This window comes from Culex quinquefasciatus, chromosome 2, assembly GCF_015732765.1.
Source record: "Culex quinquefasciatus strain JHB chromosome 2, VPISU_Cqui_1.0_pri_paternal, whole genome shotgun sequence".
Taxonomy (NCBI): domain Eukaryota; kingdom Metazoa; phylum Arthropoda; class Insecta; order Diptera; family Culicidae; genus Culex; species Culex quinquefasciatus.
The window spans coordinates 112,805,448-112,822,958 of record NC_051862.1 but is presented as its reverse complement, the minus strand read 5'-3'; the positions used below and the strand labels follow the sequence as shown (position 1 = coordinate 112,822,958).

The 17,511-nt window shown below is 39.7% G+C and overlaps 1 protein-coding gene and 1 pseudogene across 2 annotated transcripts in view; one reads left to right on the top strand and one right to left on the bottom strand.

Annotated features, from left to right (window-relative positions):
• LOC6045799 (myosin light chain kinase, smooth muscle) overlaps positions 1-17,511 on the bottom strand; it is a 184,963-nt gene that overhangs the window by 135,955 nt on the left and 31,497 nt on the right. The gene's annotated exons all lie outside the window — the stretch shown is intronic.
• Positions 590-1,118, top strand: LOC6037320 (annotated as a pseudogene).

The window sequence follows — 17,511 nt, the reverse complement described above, 5'->3', positions numbered from 1 at the left end:
TGCTTTAAGTCAATACCGGCGCCCCCAAGGACATGCAGTTCAACAAAGGTAGGAATGTTAGTCCGATAGTTGAAGTTGCAGACTCATCAGATACAGAGTTTTTCGCTCTATACCTGTTGACACCGCATGAGACCGTTGAATCCACAGCATCTCCTTCAAGCATCACGGGAAGTGGGGGAATTGTGTTCAAGAAGTAGGACAGTGAGAAACTAAGTGACTCACTTTCTCAAAATTACTCAATGTGGCTCAAAGTTACTCAATATCCCTCTTGAACGATTTTCCAACAGGCTACGGAATTTGTGAATATACATATTTTGACAGGCGAGCGTATTTACAAAAAGTTAAAAATAATTTCACGACAAGATACTGTTAAACTTTCCAATATTGGCCATTGTATTTGCTGCGGAATGGTCTGTTCCGGATTTCAATCAAGAAATCTTTCTGCGGCACGTTGCAATTCTTGATTTTGTGGCATAGCAGGCACCCCCTGCACGCTTGTGGAAGCTGCTGAAATTGTACCAGAGTACTTGAGCAGGGCTCAGCCCGTCGGATTTACCGCACTTGTCCGGTCCATTATATCCAAAATGTCTCCAAAAACAGACAGACCTGAGAGAATGCCCGCCTTCACCCTCGGTGTCAACAGCTGATCGTCGATGCCAACAAGATGGAATCGACCGAGCCCCCGTGCAACGAGGCACGTTTCGAGGAAATCAAGGAGGAAGTCTCGTCCTACATCAAGAAAATCGGCTACAACCCGGCAGCCGTCGCTATCGTGCCCATCTTCGGATGGCACGGAGACAACCAGATGGAACCGTCCACCAAGATTTACTAGTTCAAGGGATGGGTCATCGAACGCAAGAGGGCAAGTGCCTGTTTGAGACTATGGATGGCATCCTGACGCCGACACGCCCCACCGACAATCCCCTGCATCTACCCCTAAAGGCGTCAACAAAATCGGCGGTACAGGAACGGAAGGTTCATCTTAAGTCCATCAAGTCTGGTGATGACGCTATGTCTTCCTGGTCCCACCCAAGCCTCCAGCAGTCGATTTCCGGTTTGTCCTGCCGGTACTTGCGAGAAATCAGTTTTTGCCAAAAGATTCAAACAAAACCAATAAATAAAAGTGTTTATTTCTGCTTTTTGGTTAGTTTTTTTTAATGCGGTCGGTTTCGATGCCTTTGGTCCGTTCTATGCGCAGAAAAAAAAGTTTGGGTGAACAGTCTTGAAAGGCGCCGATGTCCTCCGAGTCCTCCTCGTTCTGGATGACCGAGTGTGCTGTCCACGCCTCTTCCAGGTGCACCTTACAGCCGATGTCACGCAACGCCGACTTAACGTCGTGTGCAATCGAGGAATGATCGGTCAGTGCCTGGTTGAGCACGTTCTCGGCGCCGTGGCTCAGGAATTTTACTGGCCGCGTGGATTTTCATAATTTGGACGATCGTTTCAGCGATACCGATTTCGAAGAGCGTTTTTTGTCATGCAGCGGAACGTGATCTCTACCATGTCCACCAGCACCTTATAAACCTCCAAATCATCCTCCGGATGACAATCCGGAGACGTCCTGCAGCTGCTCGGCGCGAAACACCCAAAACACAATTGAATATTTCGTTCCGATTCCGGCTTGCGTGAGATGCCGGATTTTTCTATGGATTTGGTCCTGCAAGGGGTAGCCTTGGGTAGGATCGACGCCGTAAATAGCTGCCAGAAATAAAACCGGAACGTGATCTTTTTATCCGCTCCACGTTGTTAGGGCTTAGTTTTGTGTCTGTCAAAATCAGCCTTCTCTCTCTGGTGCCAAATGTCAGTGTCAAAATTCGTTACGTCGTTTGGGAGGATTGAAAAACTTTGAGTGGCTCAATGTTACTCTCTATCCTACCCCTTGATTGTGTTAGTAGGGGAAGGAAAGGGAAGGTCAGGATTCTTCTTGGTAGATGATATGACCAGAAAATGAAACATGATCCTTGCCTTCCGAGCTACGACGCTATGAGAAGGACTTATTCAAACGCGCATTTTTTTAAACTTCTTACCGCCGGCGTGCCATCCGAGCAACAAAGCTATGGGAAGAGCTTTACAACTAAGTGTAATTATAAATAACGTTTTTTCGGCGATGTGCAATTCACAACATATTTTTTAATTTATTATTTCATACCGACGGCGTGCCATCCGAGCAACGAAGCTATGGGAAGGGCTTTGGAAGGAAGTGTAATTATAATTATCGTTTTAATCGGCGACGTGCAATTCATATTATAATATCCCAAAAGTATGAAATAGCTCTGCTACACCGCCCACGACTTCTTCATTCATAGGCCACCAACGGCGCCCGCCATGTCAGTTTGTAGATCTCGATTTTAAGGGACGGGAATGTTAGTTAGCGCAGGTTGCTACTAGGGCAGCTGATTTACTCTGTGCTTACACCCCACAAGCGCCAGGAACCTGAAAATTTATTAGTAGGGTAGGGTATTTGGTCAGGATTCACCACAGAAGATGATGATGCGACCCAAAATCAAAATGTTTGTTGAAAGGTATTATGTATTATTCTCAAGGCAAGCAATCGGATGCTGCGGATGAGACATTTCCCGTTTATCTGTTGTTAAATTTTAAATTAAATGGTTTAATCTTAGACAGCCGGCTGTGGAAAGATAGAACCAAAATCATTTGATTTAAAAAAAAAAAAAACTAAAGATATAAAAAAATCAAATATTTCAAATACTTCTTGTACTTGAAGGATTTCATGTTTTCAGATATTTCAAGGATTTCAAGTATTTCAAGTATTTCATAAATTTTGGGTGTTTGAAGTATTCCAAGTACTTCATGTATTTCAAGTGTTTTAAGAATTTCTTGGATTTTAAGTATTCCAGATTGATCTTAAATATTTCAAGAATTTGTGGTATTTTATGTATTTTGAGTGTTTCAAGCAATTTTCATGTATTTGAAGGATTTCAAGTACTTCATGTTTGGAGTTTTTTTTTAAGTCAAATAAACATTTTTTTTTCTTTTTGGTGTATTTGAAACCGCATTGAGTCAGGGGTAGCAAAGTTGGATCTTTAAAGAAACAATAGAAGTAATTTTTTTTAAGTATTTCAATAACTTCAAGTTTTCAAATATTTCAAATCGATTTTAAACATTTCAAGAGTTTCGAGTGTTATAATTACCGTCATCAGGGGTGACATTAGGTCTGGGGGTTGAGATTGCGTCATACAAATTTCAGCATTTTTGTATGACCCAATGTCACCCCTGATGACGGTACATCAAGCATTTCAAGTTTTGGAGTATTGGGTATTGTGATTCATGTAATTAATCCAAGTTGTTTAAGTATTTCAAGCATTTCATTATTTTCAAGGACTTGAAGTATTTTAAATTGATTTTAAATTTTTCGATTATTTTTATTTTTTCAAGTATTTCAATTAGTTCAAGTATTTCAATTATTTCAAAAATGTCAAGTATATTAAATTTTCAAGTTTCTATTATTTAAAGACTTTCTGTTTGGTTTTTTTGTTATGATATTGAGCATTGTAGGTTTGTCGAGTGTTTTGATTATATGAAGCTTGATTTTTTTACGTGTTTCTGTGTTTTAAAAATATTTTAGTGATTTCGAATGTTTTCAATGTTGTTGAAGTATTTTAATAACTGTTGACACGTCAAATACCTTCTGTTTAAATATTTTTTCATGTACAAAAATATTCCAACTGTTCAAGTAATCTTTGAAAATATTGTAAATATTGAAAGTACAATAAATAGTTTATGTATATCAAGTACCATTTTATTCGGGTTTTTGAATGATTTTCGTTATAAAAGAACATTTTTTAAGTGTTTTATGTTATTAAAGTGTTTGAAAAATTTCATATTTTTGAAAACATTGACAAATTTCTATTGCCAAGATAAAAAATTCTATCAAGATTTCTTCTGTATATTCAGACGAATTTCAAGCATTATCATCACTTTTCAGTTTACATAAACTCCGTAAAATATGATGAATTTATAATAATAACATACGGTTTTTAAAATTTTATTCAAAAATGGAAATTAATTCAAATCAGTTGTTTTATTTATTTAGAAACACTTAAAAAACAACTTAAATAGGAGAAGTTTTAGTATGTTTTACTGGTATTTTTGTCAAGTTCTTGCTCAAATAATTGAAGTATTTCATGTCCTTAAGGTACTTGAAATCTTAAAAATCTTAAGGTACTTGAAACCTTAAAAATCTTAAATTATTGAAATTCTTAAAAAAAACTTAAATAAAAACACATGAAAATATTTGAAGTGCTTGAAAACTCGAAGTGTAATTAAAATATTTGAAACACTCCAAATATTTTTAAAATTGGAATCACTAGAAAATGAATAACTATAAAAACTTAATATAATAGAATTACGTGAAATACTTGAAGTACTTGAAATACTAGAAATATTTTTAAATTTGGATCTTTACATCGAGGGTTACATACATGTATAAAATCAAAAAATTTCATGTTACTGAAAATTTATTAAATCCACTTAAAAATGATTTTCAATCACTCCTGAAACGTTTATAAAGATATTTCATGATCAAACTGAGTGAGAGACGATCAAAGCTCAATTTTTTTTTATTTTAAACAATTGAAATTATAGAAAAATTTAAATACTTAAATTAACTGAATTACTTGAAATACATGACATCTTGCTAATACCTGAAATGCTTGAAAAATACAAAATACTTGAAGTACAAGAAATATTTGAAATTCTTTATGTAATTAACCCTCTACAACCTAACCCCGCCTTTAGACGGGCTTCGATCTAAAAAATCGCCATAAATCCATTTTCTAACCGATTTCTGATCTTTAAAAAGCATTGGAAAGAAGAACTATTTAAATTTTAGAAAATTTCAGAGTTGGAAGTTAAACTTGTTTTATGTGACTTTGCCAATGTTTTTAAAAATGTCATTTTTTTAGGGGTCAACTTTGGCAGTGTTTTTTACTAACATTTCCTATATTTTCAGTAAAAAGAAGTATGCAGTAATTTTTGTAGTGTCCCAGACTATGCCTCTACGCATTTTTTTGCAATTTAAATGATGATGGTGCGATTCTATAGCAGAAAATGTGAAAAACATGCAAAAAATTGAAAAAGTGACTGTAAAAACATTAAAAAATTAGATAGGCGAAATGTAGTTATATTAGGTGGTAGAGTAGGCCAAATACTACCAAAAACAAACATAAACTAAACAAGATAAATGCAAATTAAAATACTAAAAATGAAACAAGAAAAACATAAAACAAGAAAAGTAAAGTTTGTCGTAGAACAAAATTTGCTCAAAATGACCTCCTGAACACGGGAAAAATAAATATTTTCGAAACAAAAAATTTGGCCGGTAGAGGGTTAAAATAAATGAAAAAGATACTTGAAATATTTACTTCAAATACATGAAACACTTAAAATACTAGCAATATTAATAATCAATTTGAAATACTTGAAATCCTTGAAATAGTTACAAATGTTGAAATGCTTGTGTTACAAGAAATACTTGAAAACTTGATTTACTTGAAATGCTTAGAAAAAAATGAATACTTGAAATTCTTTAAACCCTTGAAATACTTGATGTACCGTGGGGTCTGCATTTTTGTATGAACCAATCTCACCCCTGATTACGGTTCTTATAATACTTGAAATGCTGGAAATACTTATTATATTTAAAATCCATGAAAACTGCAAAAAACTTGAATAACGTGAAATCTTTGAAAACCTTCAAAGACTTGATACACTCGTGTACCTGAAATACCTTGAATATAAAAATTACTCGTAATATCTAAAATCAACTTAACATACTTCAAACTATTGAAATGCTTGAAATGATTGAAATGAATAAAAATCTTAGAAAGGAATGATTCATTAGTTGAAAAGCGAAATTGTGATTAATATGTTAATTAATTGTTTGTTGGAAAGTAAATTATGCAAATAATTAATTTCAATTGCTCCCAAAAGCCCATTGATTTAAAACGTTAATTTATCCATCGCAGATGTAACATTACTAGTGTGGGTAGTGTTGCTGCTTGAAACTTAACTTAGCCATCGATAGCGGAACAGGGCGGTTGGTGGTGGTGTTTTTTTTCATAAAATTATTTTTATTAGGTCCTTTTTGGTACTGAGACCTGGTTAGGACCGAGTCGGCTTTTGTAGTTACATTTGACTTAATTTTTTTTTATTTTTTTTTTTCATAAAATTATTTTTATTAGGTCCTTTTCGGTACTGGGACCTGGTTAGGACCGAGTCGGCTTTTGTAATTACATTTGACTTAATAATTACAGAGAATCTTGTGTGTAAATGTTAGTGGGAGGGGAGCCGATTACCCGCGGCCTACTCGGGGTTAGTAGGGAAGGGATTGATGTTAAAGACAAGGCGTGGGATGGGAAGGGGAATTGTGTAGGGGTCTTGGTTGGCTCTGCTGGCCTTTGCGTTTTGTCCTCAGCCGCAACTCGGTGTCCAGCTGCTGGGGCGATCTTACTTTGCATCCGGTGCAAACCAGAAACGACGGCTTTGTGTGAAGGCGAGTTATACTAACTGAAGGAAAACTAACTGGAAGAAAACTAAATAGATATTTTGGAATCTGAGAGAAACTGATAGATCGGATAGAGAACATCAAGGTCTAGTTGAGATAATGCGTCTCGCATCGGGATTTCTGGTGGTCTTTCTCGGGCCCTGAGGGTATCTTTCAACTTAATTCTGTGAACATGGTGATCTGGACACGCCCATACGAGATGGTCGATGTCCTGATAACCCTGCCCACAGTCGCAAAGGTTCGTATCACTCATGTTGATACGGTAAAGATGAGCCTTGGACGAGTAATGGTTCGACATAAGGCGGGACATCGTTCTGATGAATCCACGCGTCAAGTCCATTCCCTTGAACCAGGCTTTTCTTTGCACCTTAGGTCGTATGGAATACATCCAACGTCCTTTAGTGTCGTCGTCCCATTGATTTTGTCAATCCAGAAGCGCACGCTGCCTCAAAAACCGTAGCATTCTTGTAGGCTAATTGGCCTTTCAAAAATGTCTCCACTTTCAGCACCCTTCTTGGCGAGCAAGTCCGCTTTCTCATTACCCGGAATCGAGCAATGAGCGCGGACCCATACCACCGTGATGCTGAAGGACTGAGCCGCCAGGTTGTTTAAAGTCTTGCGTATTTCCGTGAGGAAAAACGTAGACTCCCTGGTCGGCTTCAGAGTCCGGATAGCCTCAACAGAGCTAAAGCTATCGGTGAAGATGAAGTAGTGGTCAGGTGGCATGGTCTCGATGATTCGCAGTGCGCAGTAAACCGCGGCTAACTCTGCGACGTAAACCGAACTCGGGTCCTTCAGCTTAAAGAACAGCTGATAAGATTCATGATAAACACCGAAGCCCGTACAGCCGTCGAGCTTGGAGCCATCTGTGAAGAATCTGTTGTTTGGAGGAACCTGGGTTTACTTTGATGCGAAGATCGACGGTACAACTCCCCGCAGAAGATGGTTTGGGATACCGCGAGTATCGGCTTTCATGGACGTGTCGAAGCCAATCAGGGTGCTGCTAGTTAACGGAGGCGTGCGCTGTACCGTTGTGCTCGGGCTCCACTCCCACGATGACATAAAGTCATAATATAGAAGCATGCGCCGAGACTCAACGTGAAGGTTCAGCTACGTTTCAAAGTTGTCAATTACCAGTTTATTCCTGTAATCACACCGGATCAGGAACCGGTAAGACAGTTCGTAGTAACGAGTTCGCAGAGGCAATACTCCCGCCAAGACCTTGAGGGTCATGTTGTGAGTTTTTTTTTTTTTTTTTTTTTTAATTTATGTTTATTCAAATTTCTTTTCCATGTACATTCATTCAGTTAAAATGTTATTGAGTGTCCAATCACAAACGATGACTTTTCACCTCAATTTTAAATACTAGCAACTTTCATTTATTCATGAAACATTGTAGCTTTCGCTATTCAGTGATTTCAAATGTAGGAGGTCCTACATGTACAAAAGGAAAAGGGATACCTTAAAACTAACTTATAAACTATATAAAGAGCGGATCAATGCAGCTGAAGACTGCAATGATTTTTGTCGAAATGCATCAATTATCTTATTGGACATAACATCCAAAGTGTCAACTTCGGCTAATTGATGAAGTTCACTGGTGCTGAACCAGGGAGGAAGTTTCAGAATCATTTTCAGAATTTTGTTCTGAATCCTCTGAAGTTTTTTCTTCCTGGTTAAGCAACAGCTTGTCCAGATCGGCACAGCATAAAGCATGGCAGGTCTGAAAATTTGTTTATAAATTAACAGTTTATTCTTGAGACAAAGTCTAGAATTCCTGTTTATAAGTGGATACAAACATTTAATATATTTGTTACATTTAACCTGGATACTTTCAATGTGATCCTTGTAAGTAAGGTTTTGTCAAAACCAAGTCCAAGATATTTCACTTGATCCTCCCACTTTAAATTTACCTCATTCATCTTTATAATGTGATGACTTTTTGGTTTAAGAAAATCAGCCCTTGGTTTGTGAGGGAAAATAATAAGTTGAGTTTTGCAGCATTTGGAGTAATTTTCCATTCTTTCAAATAAGAATTGAAAATATCCAAGCTTTTTGTAATCTTCTTGTGATGACACGAAGGCTTCTACCTTTGGCGGAGATGCTTGTATCATCAGCAAAAAGTGATTTCTGACATCCTGGGGGCAAATCAGGCAAGTCAGAAGTAAAAATATTGTATAAAATTGGACCCAAAATGCTTCCTTGAGGGACGCCAGCACGTACAGGTAGTTGATCAGATTTGCTATTCTGATAACAAACCTGCAGAGTACGATCCGTCAAATAATTTTGAATAATTTTCACGATATAAATCGGAAAATTAAACCTTTTCAATTTCGCAATCAATCCTTTATGCCAAACACTGTCAAATGCTTTTTCTATGTCTAGAAGAGCAGCGCCAGTAGAATAGCCCTCAGATTTGTTGCTTCGAATTAAATTTGAAACTCTCAACAACTGATGAGTAGTTGAATGCCCAAGGCGAAATCCAAACTGCTCATCAGCGAAAATTGAATTTTCATTAATGTGCGTCATCATTCTATTAAGAATTATTCTTTCGAATAATTTACTAATAGATGAAAGCAAACTAATGGGCCGATAGCTTGAGGCTTCAGCAGGATTTTTATCCGGTTTCAAAATCGGAATTACTTTGGCATTTTTCCAACTACTGGGAAAATATGCCAAATCAAAACATTTGTTGAAAATTTTGACCAAGCTACTTAAAGTTGCTTCTGGTAATTTTTAATTAAAATGTAAAAATGCCATCCTCACCAGGGGCTTTCATATTTTTAAATTTTTTGATAATAGATTTTATTTCATTCAGATCCGTATTAAAAACTTCATCTGATGAAAATTCTTGTTCAACAATATTCTGAAATTCTATTGAAATTTGATTTTCAATAGGACTCAAAACATTCAAGTTGAAATTATGAGCACTCTCAAACTGCTGAGCAAGTTTTTGAGCTTTTTCCCCATTAGTTAATAGAATATTATCACCATCTTTTAAAGAAGGGATGGGTTTTGAGGTTTCTTAAGAACCTTTGAAAGTTTCCAAAAGGTTTGGAATAAGGTTTAATTTGTTCGACATCTCTTGCGAACTTTTCATTTCGCAGGAGAGTGAATCTGTGGTCAATAACCTTTTGCAAATCTTTTGAATTCGCTTCAGTGCAGGATCACGAGAACGTTGATACTGTCTTCGGCGAACATTTTCAGACGAATCAGAAGCTGAAGATCGTCATCAATAATGGGAGAATCAAATTTGACTTGGACTTTAGGAATAGCAATATTCCTAGCATCCAAAATTGCATTAGTTAAAGATTCCAAGGCTGAATCAATATCAGCTTTGGTTTCTAAAACAAAATCATGATTTAAATTATTCTCAATATGATGCTGATACCTGTCCCAATTAGCTTTGTGGTAATTAAACACAGAACTATTGGGTCTGGTAACTGCTTCATGAGAAAGTGAAAAAGTTACTGGAAGATGATCAGAATCAAAATCAGCATGAGTCACTAAAGGACCACAATACTGACTTTGATTTGTCAACACCAAATCAATTGTTGATGGATTTCTAACAGAAGAAAAGCAAGTTGGCCCATTCGGGTATAAAACCGAATAAAGACCAGAAGTGCAATCTCTGAACAGAATTTTACCATTGGAATTTACTTTTGAATTATTCCAAGATTGGTGTTTGGCATTAAAATCACCGATGATCAAAAATCGAGATCTATGCCGAGTAAGTTTATTCAAATCCCCTTTGAAATAATTTTTATTTTCCCCAGTGCATTGGAATGGCAAATATGCAGCTGCAATCATAATTTTCCCAAAAGAAGTTTCAAGTTCAATGCCCAAACTTTCAATAACTTTTAACTTAAAGTCACGTAACGTGCTATAAGTCATACTACGGTGGATAACTATTGCAACTCCACCGCCATTTCGATTCATTCGGTTATTAGTTATAACTTTATAATCTGGATCACTTTTCAAATAAGTGCCAGTTTTTAAAAATGTTTCGGTTATAACAGCAACATGCACGTTATGAACTCGTAAAAGTTGAAAAATTCATTTTCTTTCGCTTTTAAAGAGCGAGCATTAAAATTCATAATATTGATGGAATTACTTAGATCCATGATTAAACTTCAGGGTAAGAACAACATCATTCGCAAATTTTAATCCAATCTGGATAGCTTCCATCATGGATGTAGCATTACTCATTGTTTGAATCAAACCAAACAGTGAGTTTTGCAAAAAAGTCATTTTTTCAAACGTAACATCGCCGAGATCAGAAGATCCCAAAGCGTTGCCAGCAGAAAAATTTTCAAATGAGATTTGAGGTACCTGCCCAATTTCAGAATGATTGGTAGAGGATTTAAAATTCGTGGATGAACCCGAAACGACGTTAGCATAAGAAATGCCATTGTTGTTACCTAACTTTTCCACGGTAGGGGTATTTCTAGAATTGTTCGAGTGAGACAGCACGAACGTTTGATTTAAAGTTTCAGGTACAACCTGACTTTGAGAAAATTTCGGTTTGGATTTCGGCTGATGCTTAGCACGAGAATCCAAAACCTTTTTTCTGATGGGGCAATCCCAGAAATTTGATTTGTGATTTCCACCACAATTTGCACATTTAAATTGGGTGACTTCTTTCACGGGACAATTGTCCTTGTCGTGAGAAGAATCCCCGCAAACCATGCATTTTGGAACCATGGCGCAATGATCAGTACCGTGACCGAATGCCTGGCAACGCCGGCACTGGGTCAGATTCTGGCCATTACCGCCATGTTTCTTAAATGCTCCCACTTTACCCGTACATGGAACAAAAATTGAACTTTGTCCAAAAGTTTCAAATTGTTGATTTCATTTCTGTTGAAATGAATCAGATAAAATTGTGAAGTCAAACCAAAGCGAGAAATATTCCCGTTTGATTTTTTCTTCATTGGTATTACTTGGGATGGGGCAAAGCCAAGCAACACCTTAAGTTCGTTTTTGATCTCATCCACCGACAAGTCGTTGGAGAGACCTTTCAAGACCGCCTTGAATGGCCGAGCATTCTTGGTCTCATACGTGTAGAAATTGTGTTTGTGGTTTTTCAAATAACCAACAAAAGTTTGGTGATCTTGTAAAGATTCCGTCAACAAGCGACATTCTCCTCTTCGACCAAGCTGGAACGAAACTTTCAAATTGCAAGTTTCCTTGCAATTCTTCAGTTGCGTTCGAAAGCTGGCCAAATCGGAGACGGAAGTCACTACAATTGGCGGAGCCTTTACTCGTTTCTCGACGGCAGAAGGCTCAGTACGAGGAGAAGGTTCCTTGTCATCAGTTTCGGATAAAACACCGAAACTGTTTGTCAATGGAATTGGAGGATTGACCTCACATTCAGAATCAGAATCAGACCTCAGAAGAGGCTGTTTTCTTTTTCTGTTTCCGTTAGCCGGTTTAGCGTTCAAACGCTTCACCGACGTAACGACCAAATCTTCAGAAGATTTGCGTTTACCTTTGTTTTGACGCATTTTGCAAGCAAAGTTCTCTTAAAAGATGGCTTCGTTTGTAAAATACAACAAAATTTCAGGTGGGGTTAGTCTTGAAAAGACTGTTTAGAATTTTGGAAAATAACTCAGGTAGTCTTTAAAAAGACTGTGAATTTTGTTTTGAAATAACTCTGAGCTTAGGTAGTAAAAAATACCGCAGCTCTAGTGTCCGTTCACCACGAAGGTTCGCAAGACACTGTCATGTTGTGAGTTGAGTGCATGCATCCCAAGACAATGCGAAGACATCGGTACTGTATCCGCTGGAGAACCAACAAGCGTGATTTCGCAGCTTATTGGAAGCAGAAACTGCCATATTCCAGCACCGAGAGTATCGTTGTCTTGTACAGTCGAAGCAGGTCAGAAGGATGAGCACCCCACCGGTTGCCAGAGACACTGCGCAGAAAATTAGTTCTTTGCAGGCACTTTTGCTTCAGGTAGTTAATGTGCTTCCCCCATGTCCCCTTCTGATCAAAGATGGTACCCATGTACATGAAGTGGTCCGACTGCTCGATAGTCTTTCCCGAGAGAGAAAGATTGAGCTGTGCCGGTTCATGCTTCCCCGTAAAAACGACCAGTTCCGTCTTCTCCGGAGAGAATTCAATACCCTTTTCAACTGCCCAATGGGCCAAGTTGTTCAGGGTATCTTGTAAGGGTTCTAGCAGATCGACTTCTTTCTTGGCAGCGATTGAAACCACTGCGTCATCTGCGTACTGTATAAGGGTGCAATCTCCGGTCAAGCAATCATCGATGTCGCTGACGTAGAAGTTATACATGGATGGACTAAGGCGTGAGCCTTGTGCCAAACCCATGTAACTTATCCGAGTGATATCCAGATCACCTTGCACAAAGTGCATGCAATCCAATATCCACTTGTCCGATTTTTCCACACTCTCGTTCGGAACGGAACCTCTTTGCATGGCCGCGCCACAGAGTGCTCATGGACGTATCTGCTGGTAGTTCTTCAACGAACTCCCGCCAGAGTATTACTGTACCTGCGATCAAGAGCTCTGTACTTTTGGAAGTTCACTCGGATTCCACACTTGCAGAAGTCCACATAAGCTACAGACCTGGCCGCCGAGAGATTCGTACACTCCTTGTCCCACCAGGGGAGTGGAGGGCGCGTTCGGATGTATGGTCCCGGGACGGGTTTCGTCTGAGCTTGTAACGCACTGTCATAGATCAAATTAGCCAGATACGCATATTCTTCAAGCGGTGCCAACCCATCTCGCAACTCAACTCCAATGGATACTGCCTCCACGTACTGTTTCCAGTCGATATTTCGCGTCAGATCGTAAGGCATCTCCACCGTTGTCGATTGCTGTGGGCCATGGCTAACCAGAATAGCGATCGGCAAATGATCACTGCCACGAGGATCTTGAAGAACGTTCCAATCACAGAACTGCCAAACTGTTGGAACAGAGCGACAAGTCGATGGCACTCGCCTTCGTACCGGACGTAGTTGGCGTTGGTGGTGTTGCAATCCGCGTAACTTGCTTGTCTCTGTTTAGGAGGGTCATCTGGAAGTCGTCGCACAGTTCATGAATCAGATATGCTTGAGGGTCTGTCTTGTGACTTCCCCACTCGGTGCTGTGAAGATTAAAGTCACCCAGAACCAGTCGCGGTGCCTGCAACAGCTCAAGCATACCCCACAACTTTTGTCGAGTTAACGACACCTGTGGGGGAACATAGACGGACACAATGCAAATGTCCAGTCCTCTGATCCTGGCCTGTACTGCGACTGCTTCGATTCCTCCTAGCTTCGGGAGCGTGACCTTTCTAAAAGTGTGGCATTTCCTGACCCCAATCAGTACGCCTCCACCTCTATTTGGCCCTGCCCTGCTCTCTGTGATGCCCCCGGACCCCCGGAAAGCTGGCGTCTCATCTCCGATAAGAAACGTTTCACATCACAGTCCCGTTCGAATGCGAATTGTTGAAAATCGTTTAACTTGGGGGTTAAACTTCTACAATTCCATTGTAGAAAGGAGATGCCGTTTTTCGTTTTTGGTGTATTACCCATAAAAGGAAATGATGGACAAGAGGGGCATCGTGCAAGCAAGCTGTTTCCCGATGTGTCTAGCGAGAGGCTCAAACCGCTTTATGATTAAACGCGTCGGTTCACTCACAAAAGAGCACAGCCATTCCACGATTGTGGAAAAAGGAAGGACTCCTTTGAAGGCATCGGTGATCGGATTCGGTTGAGGAACCGTTTTTCGGGGGATCTTTGGTGGTGGTGTTGTTGAAAGAGATATCTCGACAATTGGCCGAGTGAACTCTTCGGAGAGCTCGAATATATATTTTGGCCAAGAATATCTTTTCAAGAAGTAGTATGTTTTAAAACAATTAAAACATACGCCGTTTTGGAAAAAATGCTTGGAAACTTGGAGGATGAAGGGTAAAGATCCGTTTTAAATATCTGGAGGGTGGGAAGTTGGAGGGTAACTAAACCGCGCTATCTTTATCGATGGTGGGGACCTAGGGGTTGGACAAAGTAAACGAGTCCTTGTTAAGCTTCTCGTGGACAATTACCTGGATTGTGTTGGCGGAGCATCTAGTAGTGGCTTGACCAAAACTAGTCTTTATGCCGCTCGTTTAGTTGGGGCTCTTATTCTCTTTAGTGGTGTCCTCGCTCACGCGTGTCGATTATACCACGGTACACTCCAAACAGGTGAACACCGGTGCCCGAGAGTAATTCACCGAACTGCCGTGGAGTTGTAGAAAACTGACCCGAACATAGCGTCCACATTGTTTTCGGCCTACACATGCTGTTGGTTTTAGTTTAGGTCAGCATTGCATCTATTTTAAGAAGTATAAAAGTCTTCCAAGAACTTACCAAAGATCGAACTTATGTGGTAAGGGGAAATTACTAAAATTTGCACGCTTAGCTTTTTTATTTCTTTTTAATCACTATAAATTTACAAAAACGGTTCTTATTTGTAGGAAATTCTAAGTGTTGAGGTGCAGTTTCAGTAACGGGTAGTTTTAAGGCTTTTGCGCACCCCTGGGTTGCATTTCCGCTAGGTTGACAAATTTGACAGATAGCTCATTCCAAAAGTATCACTCGCTCAATAAACATCGCTTTTCGTTTCGCTCTGTAAAACCGCGTGTTTTCCGTTTACAAAGTAAAAATTTTAACTATTTGTCAATATATTGACGTTGTTATTGATCTATTGATCAAACGTTTCGACCTGCATTTGGACACCTTGGTTTGACAGATGACAGATAAAAATAACAACCGCATTTTGACAACAGATTTTTTTTGCCGTTTTCGAGAAATCTTTGGCAACATTCTAAATTTATTGGAAATAAGACCTCCTTATTCCAAAATTGAGTCCAATCCGGCCATCGGAAGAGAGAGCTCGTACCGCATCTGCTCTTAAGACCGAGTTAAACGGAGTTAAAACGGGAGAAAGTTTCAGAGCAGCAAGCAAAAGGAGCACCTCCGATACAGCTTGCAAAGGAGGAGGCAGGATTTTAACGGGTTCCTCGGTTGGATCTCCGGTCCGGTGTCCTTAACCATAACCACTCAAGCTCAACTTTCTCCTCTTCCGCGTCTGTGCGAACTTGACGTGCCGGAACACGCGCAGCTTACTTGCTTAGCGGATCGCGGCTCGTTTCCTTTTCGCACGAACTGCAGAAAGGGTCACGCAAGAAAACGTCCACAGCAGGAGGAAGATCCATAGCAGGAGCAGGATGTTATGTCTCCCGGCCAGTGCACAGGATTGGCAAGGTTTCGCATTGAAGGTGGAAAGAAGCGACATGACTTGTACCGGTCTATGTTTCCGTTCATGCCCAGTTCCGTGCAAAGTAAAAATCCGAATTATCCTCAAAATCGCCGCAATCATTTTATTTAATTTTGAATTCCAAAAAGAACACTATATTTCTGGATTTCATGCCGACTCTTATAGTACAATAAACAATTTAAACCAAATGATTGCGTTTCCACGCTCCAAAACATGAACCGTTCGGAGACATCTTTCAAGTTGCCCACGTCCCAGATAGCATCGGCGAAGTTGGGCTACCATGTCGGTTCCGAATAGTGGTGGCCTCCAGCGGGTCCTGGTTTGGGCAGGCAATAACCAAAGAGATTTCGTCTTCTTGTAGCCCAACTCAAACCCTCGACGGCCACGGCGGCGGCCTTCGTCTACTTCTTGATAATCTCCAGCCCATGCAAGTCCCGCTCGAGGCCATTCTTCAGCTTGGCCAACGAATCCGACTGGTCGCGAGCGAGAAGTCTTTCCGGAAGATTGAGAGGTTGATGTTGCCACCACGGTAGAATTTGATGGCACCGTCCAGTTGGATAATGTTCGTAACAGAGGTGCGAATCGTGACGTAGACTTTGTAGTTCTTCTAGTGATGAACCTCCATGGTCTCCCGGCTCCAGGGCATCAAAATCCTACGCAAGAGTTTGCATTTTACGGCAAATCAGCACTGCTGGAATATTCCAGGTTGTTCTCGAGCACCGCGGATGGTAAAAATTTCCGTAGATTTAGGTGGAAGAATTCTTAAGGATGGAAGTAAATAAATCACTCCCTGTGTCTGGTGCTTGTGTTGTGTTTACGTTTATTTTGACATTTGAACCTGACAACGTTCTTGGATCAAGGTTCCATAATACAAGGTAAGGTCGCGTTAATATATTGACGAAATATAAATATGTTAACCAACTATTGTTAGCCTATTGACGGAGTTGTCCGACCCCTAGGTGGGGACACTTTTGGTCGGTGTTCAGAAACCGGTTCCTATTCTCGATTGCAAGTGAAAGAAATAACAAACAGAGAACAAGAGAAATTCGGTGAAGAAATATGGTTGAAATGATATTGAAAGTGAAAATTTGATTTGGATGTTGCAGAAATAGCTTTGTCAGCACAAGACGAGAAGTCTTCGTGAAATGTTTCTGGATCTGCTTGTTTCAAAAGGTATGTTTAAAAATAAAGCTGGAAAAAATAATTTTAAATTCTCATCATTCTTTTTCGAAATAGGTTTCGGAAGCTGAAGTGCACTTGTTTGTGTCTCAACGCCGGGATTCAGGATGTTGCCCATTCGCTGCCGTTCTATTAGCTAAAGTTGGTTTGTTTACAACGGGAGATAACTCGCTGCCGATCGAAAAACGTCTTTAGCATTACTTGGAAGTGCCATCGTTAAGAATCAACACCAAACAGGTATGTGTTGGAAACACTAATTTGATTCAGTCTTAATCATCAAATATTTTTGTCCAGGTGGAAATGGTTTCCAGCGAGAGTTATTTTGACTTTTCTGCGATGGTTGTTGTCTTGGGGGACGACGAGTAACTCCAGGGAATACCTCAGTCCAGAAGCAATGCAGTTGCGTCGTAAAACATGGACTTTCTTGGGTCCTGGCAGGCTTGGGGGATGTTTTCGGACAGCTTGAACACGAGTCCTTGTTAAGCTTCTCGTGGACAATTACCTGGATTGTGTTGGCGGAGCATCTAGTAGTGGCTTGACC